Source organism: Danio rerio, chromosome 5 (genome assembly GCF_049306965.1).
Source record: "Danio rerio strain Tuebingen ecotype United States chromosome 5, GRCz12tu, whole genome shotgun sequence".
Lineage (NCBI taxonomy): Eukaryota > Metazoa > Chordata > Actinopteri > Cypriniformes > Danionidae > Danio > Danio rerio.
The window spans coordinates 48,779,593-48,793,138 of NC_133180.1; the positions used below are offsets into that span (position 1 = coordinate 48,779,593).

Consider the following 13,546-nt stretch of genomic DNA (forward strand, 5'->3'; position numbering starts at 1 on the left):
AAAAGCCAATAGAGAATTGAAACCAGTACATTCCATCGGTGCGCCGATGTTCTCCTCTTAATCTGCACCTTTACATCGCATAATGTTACACATAAATTTCTTTTTTAATTCACTTACAGTGCAATGTTCAGACTCCACTGTGTTAACCACGTCAGCTAAACTCTCCCACTCTATTTTTTCTTTTGTTATTAATTTCGGAGGACAAACTTGCAAACAACATCGTTTTTCTCCAGTCTACCTCCGAAAGGAGCACCTCCAATTCTGTGAAGTTTCTCTTTTTGCTTGCTTTAGCCATTGCTTTTTTCGTTTGGTTTAGCCAAAGGAAAGTCATTACCATATGTAGTATTGGGAGGCATGGAGAGGTTTTGCGCTCATGCACGTTCACTCAGTTTCACGTTATTTCAGATGTACAAAGAGAATATGTGTGGAATTCCGCAAATGCAGTGTTTTATACATCTGATTTTTTTCACTGTGTATGCACATTTACAGCTTTGTGCATACACAAAGTTTTAATATGAATTAAACACAAGTCCATGTACATGAGGCCCCAGGAATTACTTTTTATTACTTTTCCATTACTTTTCCCTACCTGACTGAGGTTTGATCTCTTTCAGAATGAGCAGGTGTTTTGTCACCTGTTTTATAGAGAAGCTCTGCATTTAACAAGCACCTATGTAACCAACACCTTCATTTTATTTAAAAAAGGAACTTTCTGAGCTTTCTACTTTTGTATGTCTGGTGTTATTAGTTAAGTAAATTCACTGTCTGTTGGGATAAGGATCACAATATAGCCTACGAGTACTAACAAGAAATAATTTTTATTAAGGAAAAACAGATTTTAAACCTTTAAAATGTTTAATAACCAAATGAACAGTAAGACGATGAAAAAAAAAAAAAAACATCCCCAAATGAAGATAAATCTTTGAGCTTTACACACTGGATAAATTTCTTCACGTGGCCTTAAAGGGGTGGTCCACTACGATATCATATTTTAAAAAGCCCATATTATGGGTTCCCCTTCGGTTGGGGAACTCCAGTACTATAAGTGGATTTGATGTTCTAAATCCACGTACGGGAGATTCGGTTCAGAAGCTACTTGTCTGAAAGAGTATTGAACGGGCCAATGAAAGCAATGAATTGGCAGCGTAAGCTTGTGCAGGTGTGCTGCATCGCCAATTAACTGAGCATATAAGCACACCTGGCGCCAGCAAACGCTATCCTTTTCGCTTCAGAGACTTTTCTGATCGAGCTTCATGAGGGTTCCTCTTGCTGTCTACAGCCACATCAAGCGAACGAGTGTCTCCCGGTCCAGAGCGAGTCCACGCAGCGGCAGACGGTCGAGCTGGGTTTTCTCCCTTGCCTGGCGTCCCTTTGGGTCCGGTCCTCCAGAGCGGTGCGTATTGTTGTTTCCTAAAAGAGCAACACAGTCGTGCAGCACGTCACTGCATTACATGTTTGGGGGTCCAGCATGTTAATGTGGTGCTCGGGGGCAGTTCATGTCGTCACTGCAATGCCATGACCGTCGCCCAGTTGAGATCGCGGCTAACTTTCGTAAGAGAGCGAGCCACCCCAGTCGCCTCCTGCTCTGCAGCGGGCGCTTGGGCAGATCTGAGGGTTCCAGCGAAAGATAATCCGCCGGCTTAGGGCTCGCGGACCTCTCGCTCCTCCAAGCGCTCCATCCAAGCTTCGGGTGCTGGGAGTGATCTGTCTAATCAGATGGTAGCTCTCACACTCGCTGACACTGGAGATCAGATGTCCTCCGCGGCATCGGAGGGTGGGCTTTCATTGTCCGACGATGATCTGGACCCGCTCGCCCCCTCTGGGCAAGCGAGCGCCGTCAAAACGGATTCTGAATCGACCATGTTGGCTGTGCTTTCTCGGGCTGCTTAGGCCGTTGGGTTGGAGATGGTTCATCCCCCAGCCCCGCTGCCGGACCGACTAGATGGGTGTTACGTAGAGGACCAAAAGGCGAAGCCTTTGAAGCCTCTCGTCCCCTTCTTCCCGGAAGTGAACAGTAGGCTCACGCAGTCCTGGAGGGCACCTTTCTCTGCCCGCACTGCGTCTGCCTCCGCCCTCACCACCCTGGATGGTGGAGCTGCCAGGGAGTATGAGGCGATCCCGCAGGTGGAGCGCGCCATTGCGGTCAATCTTTGTCCGCGTGGCGCCCCTACTTTGCGCGGTCCGCCCCCTCTCCCGTCCAAAGCCTGTAGGTTATCTGCCTCCCTCGGAGCTAGAGCTTACAAGGCTGCGGGCCAGGCAGTTCCCGCCTTGCACGCGATGGCCCCCTACCAGCGCTACCAGGCGCTGGCCGAGCTGCACGAGGGTGGGTCTAACCCAGGCTTGTTACACGAGCTGCGCACCGCGACCGACTATGCTCTCCGGACTACTAAGTCCGCCGCGTGCGCACTCGCCACCTCTGGCTAAACCTGGCAGATATGCGCGATGTTGACAAAGTTCGTTTTCTTGACTCGTCCATATCCCAGGCAAGTCCCCTTTCGGAGTCAGGGTGCGGAGCCAGAGCGAACCGCTCTCCTCCAGCTCTTCTGTGGGACCCTCGCGCTCCCCGGATCAGCACACCCGCTCCGCGCTGCCCCTCTGCGGATACGTCAACGATTGTTGCGATGACATCATTAGCGAGGGCTCTGCCTGCCTGGTCATACGCACGATCAGACTCGGCTACGAACTATAGTTCTCGAAACGGCCTCCCAAGTTCACGGGCGTGTATTTCACCAGGGTCAATCCCCTGTCCGCCCCTCTCTTGCGAGAGGAGATTGCTGCCCTCCTGGCGAAGAGTACAATCGAGCCGGTACCTCCAGCCGAGGTGGAGAGCGGATTTTACAGCCCGTACTTCATCGTACCCAAAAAGAGCGGTGGGTCACGGCCAATCCTAGATCTGCGCGTTTTGAACCGCTGCCTTCACAAGCTGTCGTTCAGAATGCTTACGCAGAAGCGCATCCTCCGATGCGTCCGCCCTCAGGATTGGTTTGCAGCCATAGACCTGAAGGACGCGTATTTTCATGTCTCCATTCTTCCACACCACCGCCAGTTTCTGCGGTTTGCGTTCGAAGATCGAGCATGGCAGTACAAGGTCCTCCCCTTCAGGCTCTCTCTGTCTTCGCGGGTCTTCACCAAACTCGCGTAGGGTGCCCTAGCGCCCCTTCGGCTCACGGGCATCCGCATACTCAATTATCTCGACGACTGGCTGATTTTAGCCCACTCTCGGGAACAATTGACTGCGCACAGAGACGAGGTGCTCCGGCATCTTCGCCTATTGGGGTTGCAGGTCAACTGGGAAAAGAGCAAACTCGCCCCGGTGCAGTGGATCTCTTTTCTCGGGATGGAGCTGGACTCGGTCAGCATGGTAGCACCCCTCTCCGGAGAGCGCGCTCGCCTGCTGCTGAACTGTCTGAGGGAGCTCGACAGCAAAGTTGTGGTCCCACTCTCTTGGGATCTCGCCCTCGTTCTCACGAGCCTGCGATTTGTTCCCATCGAGCCACTCGATTCAGTATCCTTAAGATTTCTGTCCCTGAAGACAGCTCTGCTGGTCGCGTTGGCCTCCATTAAGAGGGTCGGGGACCTGGAGGCATTTTCGGTCAGTGACTCGTGCCTGGAATTCGGGCCGGATTTTTCTCACGTTATCCTGAGACCCCGCCCGGGTTATGTGCCAAAAGTTCCTACCACTCCCTTTAGAGATCAGGTAGTAACCCAGCAAGCGCTGCCCCCGGAGGAGGCAGACCCAGCCCTTTACTTACTTTGTCCACTTTGCGCATTTATGTGGACCGTACTCAGTACTTTAGATCTTCTGAGCAGCTCTTTGTCTGTTATGGCGGACGGCAGCAGGGAAGTGCCGTGTCCAAACAAAGATTATCCCACTGGATTGTGGAGGCCATTTCATGTGCTTATTTGAGCAGAGGTCAGCCGCGTCCCCCAGGAGTGCGTGCGTTGCATCCTCTTGGGCGTGTGCACGCGGCGCCTCTTTATCAGACATCTGTAGAGCTGCGGGCTGGGCGACACCCAACACATTTGCAAGGTTTTACAATCTGCGAGTGGAGCCAGTTTTCTCAAGGGTGTTAGGTACCTTTGGTGGTTGAGGAAACAACTCGGTGGGGTGTTGTAGCACGCTTGCAGTGCCTTTTTTCCCTAACACGGAGAGATGTGCACCTTCCTGTCTGTCAGTAAAGTTCCCCATTCAGTGAGCCCTGCAGATTCCTCTGAGGCCCCCAGCACTGACTCAGCGGAGGAGTCACTCGCTGGCCCACTATGTTAGGTCTGCCCGCTGGTCAGCCCCCGTTTTTGGGTATAGGTGCCTGCTATGTGCGATCCCCGCTGGTGATCCCCATATGCTTTTTCCGCCACGGTTAAGTCCCCCCCCTGGGTGGACCCGTGCCTTCCCTATCCGCTAACCACCTTCTTATGCGCACTCCCCCTCCTTAGGGTTAGTCCATATGTAATTCCATTTGTCTCCCTATTGGGTGCGGATGGTCTCCGCAGCGTCCTCCCTACTGGGATTGCACGCTTCCCAACATACTGTCGTATTTCCTAGAATTATCTAGACGCTAGCGACTCCCCAAAAAAATATACCTATTCCGTAAATCTTCTTTTGAAGTGGGAATAAGTTTGGGCCAAGGGCACGTTGGAGGACCGCGCCTTCCATGATTTGGGTGCGTCACGCTTGCCTGACTGCCCTCTCATCGGAGGCATTGGTAAGGTGCAGTCATTATGGCGCTTTCAATGGACTCCCATACGTGAATTTAGAACATCAAATCCACTTATAGTACTGGAGTTCCCCAACCGAAGGGGAACGTTCGAGGTTACTGAAGTAACCCTTCATTCATCGAGGAGGGGAACGGAAGTACTATACTCCGTCGCCATAATGACTGTCCCTTAGCTGTTAAAAGTCTCTTCAGCTTAAAAAGGATAGCACTTGCCGGCGCCAGGTGTGCTTATATGCTCAGTTAATTGGCGATGCAGCACACCTGCGCAAGCTTACGCTGCCAATTCATTGCTTTCATTGGCCCGTTCAATACTCTTTCAGACAAGTAGCTTCTGAACCGAATCTCCCATACGTGGATTAAGAACATCAAATCCACTTATAGTACTTCCGTTCCCCTCCTCGGGGAACGAAGGGTTACTTCAGTAACCTCGAACGTTTTTGAAAATGCCCTTCCATGTAGTTTGTAACACAGCTCTAAGTGAAGTGAAGTATCCAGCTAAGGCTTAAATCTGTAAGTGTACAGTGTTTAAAACTGTTGATTCATCTATAAAAGAGTCGACTCATAGTGCTTCAAACGAGTCGCCTTGATACCGAGTCATTAGGTGTTTCGCCATGACGTACTAACTAAACCAAGTTATTCATGTTCACGCGCACACCTGGGAGATTTCAAACCTGCGGCCCCGCTCTTTGACACAGAAACCCAGACACACACACAAACATGCCGGTCGATTGAAGTCACACTGCAGATGAATATCATTGAGTCTCTACCCAAAGATGAAACCTCAGCATTATAGCCAAGCAGTTGTAAACTACTGGAAACTTCTGGAAACTACATGCTACAAAGAATACTTCATCGGCGTTTGTTAAAGGGCCATGAAACCCCCTCGTTTCAGCAGGGTGTTTTCACACCTCTACTTTCGAAAAAGTCAGAAAAGTGGGCGTGTCCAGCTCTGTTTAGGGGGGAGTGTCGGAGGAACTAAAGTGGGATGGTGTGGGAGTGTCTGTTTGTGCACGCGCGAGTTTCAGAGTCAAAATACACACCCACACAGACAGGAGAAAGCGATGGTGTTTAACCTACATGGACATCTGTAGTCGAATTATTTGCTGAATTAATAAATGTTGGACTTTAACTGCAGTTTGGCTCTTTCATTCAGGGAATTCATTCATGCCCCTCACGACAAACGAGATATTTGATTCGAGGAACTGCTCTAAGCGTGTATTTTTCATGCAATGTTTGATACCGCACGGCGAATGAGAGAAAAAAAAAACTCCGCATTTCCCGGAAACTTAGATGCATACGGCAGGTAGCGTCAGAAAGCCGCGTGTGTTATTCCGGTCACTAAATGCGGTGCTAACATTTCTGCACTCAGTGCAATAGTTAACTTAATTCGATATGAACAAACTGAATAAACAAAGAGCACTGGTCGCTCACTTACCAAATCTGTAGAGACAGGACAATCACCAGCAACTAGAGCCGCGTCTATATGGAGAGAATACTACAAGCAAATCCAGATTTCAGCGTTTGCAGATGAGAACAGCTCTCAGGTAAACAATAATCCTCCTTAGACACGTAAGTTATTGTTATCGAGCGTCGCGTACACTGTTAATCCACACGTGATCCAGATAAGCTCTCACAGAGAGAAAATGAAAACGAAACTTAACGGCAGCAAACTATAAAAGCAACACTTCACGCTTGTTTTGCCAACACAACGTGGCGTCTTTGTGGTGTAAACACGGTGACACAAATGAATATTAATGAAGTTGCACAATAGAGCGCGCTGATTGGTTTGAACCAAGCCTTACTCATGCATTAATGTATCACACTGTAAGACGTAATAAGACTCACTCTGGCACAGACGCCCAGTCTGCACGCTGGAATACATGCTATTATGTCATGTCCAAGACGCAGCTTCAAAAATTTGTTTCAAACAGGAAGTACGAATTTGCTTGAAATAACGCAAAAACAACCAATTTACACTTTTTAGTGAAATATAGGTGTCCTAATAGTGTTTTTAGCAGTGTGGGACACATATACGACTGTCAAAAGCTCAAAAAATGTGTTTTGGTGTTTCGTGACCCTTTAAAGAATACTTGGTGTTTTTAAGATCATTCAGAATGCTTAAGTACACGATTAATAAACTATTCAAATTAACATTTAAATATCCTAATATTAAGGTATGTAATAATAGTTACTTTGTATGTTAGTATATGCTTTATGAGCTTAACTTCATCCAGTTGTGACCTAATCTAAAGTGAGGACTATTTATGCTTTATAAATCCCTTATGAATGACAATTAAAGGCTCAGTTATATTCTAAACAGGACAATAAACAACTTTCACAATTGAAACTGTATCAAATAAAAGTAAATCTTTGCAATTTTATGTAAAATAAAAGTTTAAAAAATGGCTAAATATTAAAAAGTTGTCAATATATTGTTCAATTATTATATATTATAGACTATTCAAAGTGTTACTGTTTGTATGTACGAAAGTATTACATGTTTTTATTTTCTTTGCATAATAGTAATAACATTAATAAGTAGTAATTAATATTACACATCAATTAATTTTCCCATTACTTAATCTCCTATAAGGACACAGACCCTGAAGACCACAGCACCAGAGATTAAAGGATTGGAATCTTCACTGTGGTGGAAGATGATAATGGCACTTCTGCATCCCTGCAATATGTGATGAACCTCGCTAAAATCTTGGAGGAGGCCATAGTACTTCAGGATATCACACATCTGCCTGCAGCCTTCGCTTACTTGTTCAGCCTCTTGTATAGACTGAATATGGAACACCCAAAAGAACTCAAATATACTTTTTAAGTGATTCAGCATGTTTTATGGAGGTTGGTGGCACATGATCTGCGAGAGTTCAGTTCATTCATTCATTCATTTTCTTTTCGGCTTAGTCCCTTTATTAATCTGGGGTCGCCACAGCGCAATGAACTTGTTTTACGCAGCGCATGCCCTTCCGGCTGCAACCCATCTCTGGAAAACATCCATACACACTCATTCACACATACACTATGGACAATTTTAGCCTACCCAATTCACCTGTGCCACACGTCTTTGGACTGTGGGGGAAACCAGAGAACCCAAAGGAAACCCACGTGAACGCAGGGAGAACATTCAAACTCCACACAGTAACGGCAACTGACCCAGCTGAGACTCGAACCAGCGACCTTGGTGGGAGGCGAAAGCACTTCCTACTGTGCCACTGTTTGAATGTTTTGAGGTCTGTTTTTGGACTTGATGTACTTTGTTGACAAAAGTGCAGTACACTTTAAAGACTGTTTGAATGGAGTGGCTTTTAGGGTTTACTCTGATTAGATGATTGTATATTCACCTGGTTTGAGTGTTTGGACACACTAATAGCTTGGTTTTAGTAAGGTTGCCAGTTATTTTATGTTGAGGCAGTGTACAATCTTTTCAAATCTGGAAACATTCAGTACTAGTTGTGTACAAACTAGCCCAATGCTGAACACGGCTAATGTCAAATGCTGATTTTGTATGCAAATGTTTTGGATTGTGATTTGAACACAGTTAAAAATAAAAAAAGTGAATTGACTATTCTTGTGTATTTAATTTGAATCCTAAAAATTAATAGTAAATGCATAATGAATCAGTTTGTTTTATTTTGTTCAGTAAACTAAAAAAATCTTGTTGGGTAAACATGATAATTTTTGTTCAGTAAACAAAAGATCTTGTTGAATAAACGTGAAAATTTTTGTTCAGCAAACAAAATATCTTGTTGGGTAAACATGATCATTTTTGTTCAGTAAACAAAAGATCTTGTTGAATAAATGTGAAATTTTTTGTTCAGCAAACAAAAGATCTTGTTGAGTAAACATGATCATTTTTGTTCAGTAAACAAAAGATCTTGTTGAATAAACGTGAAAATTTTTGTTCAGCAAACAAAAGATCTTGTTGAGTAAACATGATCATTTTTGTTCAGTAAACAAAAGATCTTGTTGAATAAACGTGAAAATTTTTGTTCAGCAAACAAAAGATCTTGTTGAGTAAACATGATAATATTTGTTCAGCAAACAAAAATATGTTGTTGGTTAAACAAGGAATTCAACAAAATATTTTAAGTCGACTTAGTTAACTCAAAAAGCTGTGTGTGATCGGTTGCCTTATTATTTTAAGTTTATTCAACTTTTTTTTTTTTACAGTGTGTAAGTACAGGGAACAAGGAGGGAACAAATACTGTATTTACCCTTTAACTACAGGGAACAAGCACAGGTGAATTGGGTAGGCTAAAATTGTCCATAGTGTATGTGTGAATGAGTGTGTATGGATGTTTTCCAGAGATGGGTTGCAGCCGGAAGGGCATCCGCTGCGTAAAACAAGTTCATTGCGCTGTGGCGACCCCAGATTAATAAAGGGACTAAGCCGAAAAGAAAATGAATGAATGAATGAACTGAACTCTCGCAGATCATGTGCCACCAACCTCCATAAAACATGCTGAATCACTTAAAAAGTAAGAGTTCTTTTGGGTGTTCCATATTCAGTCTATACAAGAGGCTGAACAAGTAAGCGAAGGCTGCAGACAGATGTGTGATATCCTGAAGTACTATGGCCTCCTCCAAGATTTTAGCGAGGTTCATCACATATTGCAGGGATACAGAAGTGCCATTATCATCTTCCACCACAGTGAAGATTCCAATCCTTTAATCTCTAGTGCTGTGGTCTTCAGGGTCCGTGTCCTTATAGGAGATTAAGTAATGGGAAAATTAATTGATGTGTAATATTAATTACTACTTATTAATGTTATTACTATTATGCAAAGAAAATAAAAACATGTAATATTTTCGTACATACAAACAGTAACACTTTGAATAGTCTATAATATATAATAATTGAACAATATATTGACAACTTTTTAATATTTAGCAATTTTTTAAACTTTTATTTTACATAAAATTGCAAAGATTTACTTTTATTTGATACAGTTTCAATTGTGAAAGTTGTTTATTGTCCTGTTTAGAATATAACTGAGCCTTTAATTGTCATTCATAAGGGATTTATAAAGCATAAATAGTCCTCACTTTAGATTAGGTCACAACTGGATGAAGTTAAGCTCATAAAGCATATACTAACATACAAAGTAACTATTATTACATACCTTAATATTAGGATATTTAAATGTTAATTTGAATAGTTTATTAATCGTGTACTTAAGCATTCTGAATGATCTTAAAAACACCAAGTATTCTTAAATAACTGGTTTGTAAATAATGCAATACTTAAATTAGTAATACAAATGAATCATTAAAGTTAAAAAATACAATCATTGAGCACTTCATGTAGAGTTATGCTTAACAGAAAATAAATTAACTATTCGCTAATACTAAATAAATTATTTATAGCGTGCAGCTATTATAAGTGTTACCAAGCAGACTAATAAATGTAGAATAGGGTATGAAAATGGGTAACTTACCAGACATATCTTGAGAAAGCAAGCAGAATTTTTACGAAGAAAAATTGGCAATCCCTCAAGAGCTGCTCTTTCTCGATCGGTGACAATATCAGTGACCTAAAGGAAAGTCATTTACAAAGGGTGTTTTACAATCTTATTGTTTTGTAAGTAAAAATGTACTTAGTACATTTAAATGAGCATAGTATTTTATTCATGCTGTTGAAAAAACACATGGCTTCATTTTTAAAAAAGAATTTTGTGGTTTCCATACAATGGAATTTGATAATGGTTGTGTTGGCAAATTTAGAAAAATGTTTAGTTTCATGTGACAATTACTTTGAGTTAAAAACTACAGCTATTATTTTCTATTTTCCTCTTTGAATGTATTCATTTGAAATGGTCACTCAAAACAAGTGAAACATCTGTTATTTATCTTACTTCCATCTCACAATCAAAACACAACTTGACACAATTAAAATTAATGCAAAAGGGCTGGACAATTAAATTGTTGCAATCACGTTTTATTGGACTGTATTACCTGAGCATGAAATTCATGCTTTTGTGTTTGACAGGACAAAATATGTTGCACATGTTAAAAACATCAGACGGGTGTATAAGAAAAAAAAAAATCTTAATGAGTACCTGCTCATTCATCTTGTTTAAAGTTGTATCCATCTCTGGACCCATTGAATCCCTTCTTTTTCTGTAGAGTTTCAGGAGAGGTGCTGTATATTTATCAAGTCACTCGATTAACTGTCTCAGGAGATCTACATTACAGATCTGAGAAAACTCTTTGCAGATCTACAATATACAAAAAAAAACATACATATTAATATTTACACATAATATATATATATATATATATATATATATATATATATATATATATATATATATATATATATATATATATACATATATATTTGTAAATGTAAATATTTAAATGTTCAAATGCTGAATACAGATGTATTTTGAATTACCTATAATAATAATGTTGTTTGTTATTTTTAGCATTATCATTACTACCTTGAATGAAACTTAAGCAATAGCAATATAGTGACTTACCTCTTCCTTAAAGTCCAGGTTATCTCTCTAATTTCTTCCTGGCTAAATCTCAACAACTTCTTTTGGGCAAAGAGAAAAGGTTTCTTGTATCTGCTGGTGAATGACCGTCAAATTTCACTGATGATAGCAAGTCTCACCTCCTCAAGGAAATCTTGCATTGAATTATGTCATTGTCAATATTTCAGTCCTTTTGAGCAAAAAGAAAGAAAAATATATATTTAGCCCTTTATATTTTTTATGTAAATAAAAGCTAGCTGACTGTTAAAGCAAGTTGGTCTGAATATGATAGACATTTAGTCGAGCTAACTAATATACAAGCAAATCAAGCAATGAATTACATGAAAATCACACGATTTTCACACAAATTACACAGTTAAACACGTCACCGTTTGTTCCACTGGCTCTGGTTCGAAGGGAAAAATGGTTATGATGTGCGCAATGCTGACAGCAATCTAGATAAACAGGACATAATGTTATATTCGTTTTAGCAAGGAAATTTGACTTGGATACCTGATCTGGTATGTTATATGATACTCATTGTATTAATCGTGAGTTATTAAAGCAAATGACTCGATTGAAATCGCTATTTGTTTCAAATACATTCATTAAAAACTTTTATTGATGTAAATAGCCAAAACCAAGTGCACGAAACAAGTAACTCACGGCTAAATTATAACAAATAGTTCCGTATTAGGATACACGCGCACATCAAAGCCAACATATCAAATAATATAACGTTAGATGACAACAAAAAAGACATACATACCTATGATTTAGTGATGTGACGTTGTGCGCCGAGGCTTCGAAGCTTGTATCAAAAAAACGATACATCTCGCTGTGAAGCAGTGTACCGGAGCTTGATTCGTTTTGCCATCATCACGTGATCAGTGATGTCCGAAGCTTCATTTTCGCCTTTACCCACGTGACTGCTTCGAATTTTGATTCAAAGGTTTAAACACCCTCAAGTGTATAGCTAGAGAATTGGCGTCTATTACATACATTTGTTTCAAAGCACTGCACCAGTCCCAAACACCAGTAATTAAACTAAACTACAATAGTATTTTTTAGTAAAAAGGTTTTGAACAATACTAAAGTGTATTAGCGTATTTTTTTTATGACTATCTTTAAAGAAAACCACCGCATATCGTAGTATTGTGTTTGACAGAGAGCATCTGGTGAATGCAACCTTGAAACATCGTTCATATAGCGTCCTCCTAGAGCACTCGCCTCCCAATCAAGAATCCCTGGTTCGATCCCTGCTTGGAGCGGGACTAATTGTGTTATGATAAACTTTTGAATACCTTGGATTTTACTACAATCATCAGTTGTGTAATGTAATATATCTTGTGTAAAAACTACAGTAATTGAGTAATTTGTTTATATTGCTGTTTTTGTATTACTACATGAATGAGTTGGTCAGTTGTGAACACTTGACATTATGGCAACACAGTGCTTTCCCACACTTTCACCAGAAGAGGTCCTCATTGAGCTCTGATTTAGAAAGCTTCGAGTAACGAACCTTTTTCCGATACAATTGAGTCGAGCGCTTCACTGGTTCAGAAAGCTTCATTTGACCATCACTACTATGATTTAGCAGAAACGTCGTTGGCCTGCTCTTAACCGCTCTATCACGGTCTCTCACATCATTAATACACTGGTAAAATAGATCGGGCAGTCAGATGGGTAGCACATCGCACAAAAAACATGTATACAATTATATACAATCGATTATGAAAACGATTGACACGTAGCTCCGCAGAAAGAAAGATGGTTCGTTTTGTCGCGCGCACGTGACAGGTACCCCCTGCAGTGAGCTATGGAAGTAAATTGCGCATGCGCCAGAAGCTTATAAGGCGCATGCGCCAACAAGAAGGGCACGCATCAACGCAAAACTAAGAATTTTGTATTAGTTCAACGAAATATTTTAAGTTTTTCACATTGAAGCACCATATTTCTTGAACAAACTAACTATTATTTGTCAGCATTTCAAATGAAGATATTTAAATTCAGTTAACTTATTAATCTTTGTTCAGAGGACTTTTTGAAAGTTGGCGTTTTTACAGTGCATGTACCTACAACTTAGACACATGATAAATGATTTCCTTGCAAAAGGTCATATTTCACTGGAATTATCCAAATTAGAAAACATTCTAGAGAATAGCCCAATGTTGAAGGGAAAGATATCTAAGATATATACAATTTTAAGAGACCAAGCTGATTCTTCTTTAATCTCATTAAAAAACGTGTGGGGAAAAAGACCTCGGTTGTAATTTTGTTGATGATCAGTGGGAAGTTGTATACAAATGTACATCTTTTTCATTTTCAAGTAACAAAATA

At 41.3% G+C, this 13,546-nt stretch overlaps 1 protein-coding gene across 10 annotated transcripts in view; it reads right to left on the reverse strand.

Moving 5' to 3' along the window:
- Positions 1 to 12,068, reverse strand: part of LOC101884613 (uncharacterized) — a 71,899-nt gene extending 59,831 nt beyond the window's left edge. For all 10 annotated transcript variants that reach the window (XM_068221514.2, XM_073951394.1, XM_073951392.1 and 7 more), the window contains exons 1-4: positions 11,976 to 12,068; positions 11,210 to 11,396; positions 10,787 to 10,945; positions 10,166 to 10,261 (exon numbers count right to left, since the gene is read on the reverse strand). The gene's annotated coding sequence lies outside the window, so the exon portion shown is untranslated. The remainder of the gene's footprint in view (positions 1 to 10,165; positions 10,262 to 10,786; positions 10,946 to 11,209; positions 11,397 to 11,975) is intronic.
- Positions 12,069 to 13,546: the final 1,478 nt, after the last annotated feature.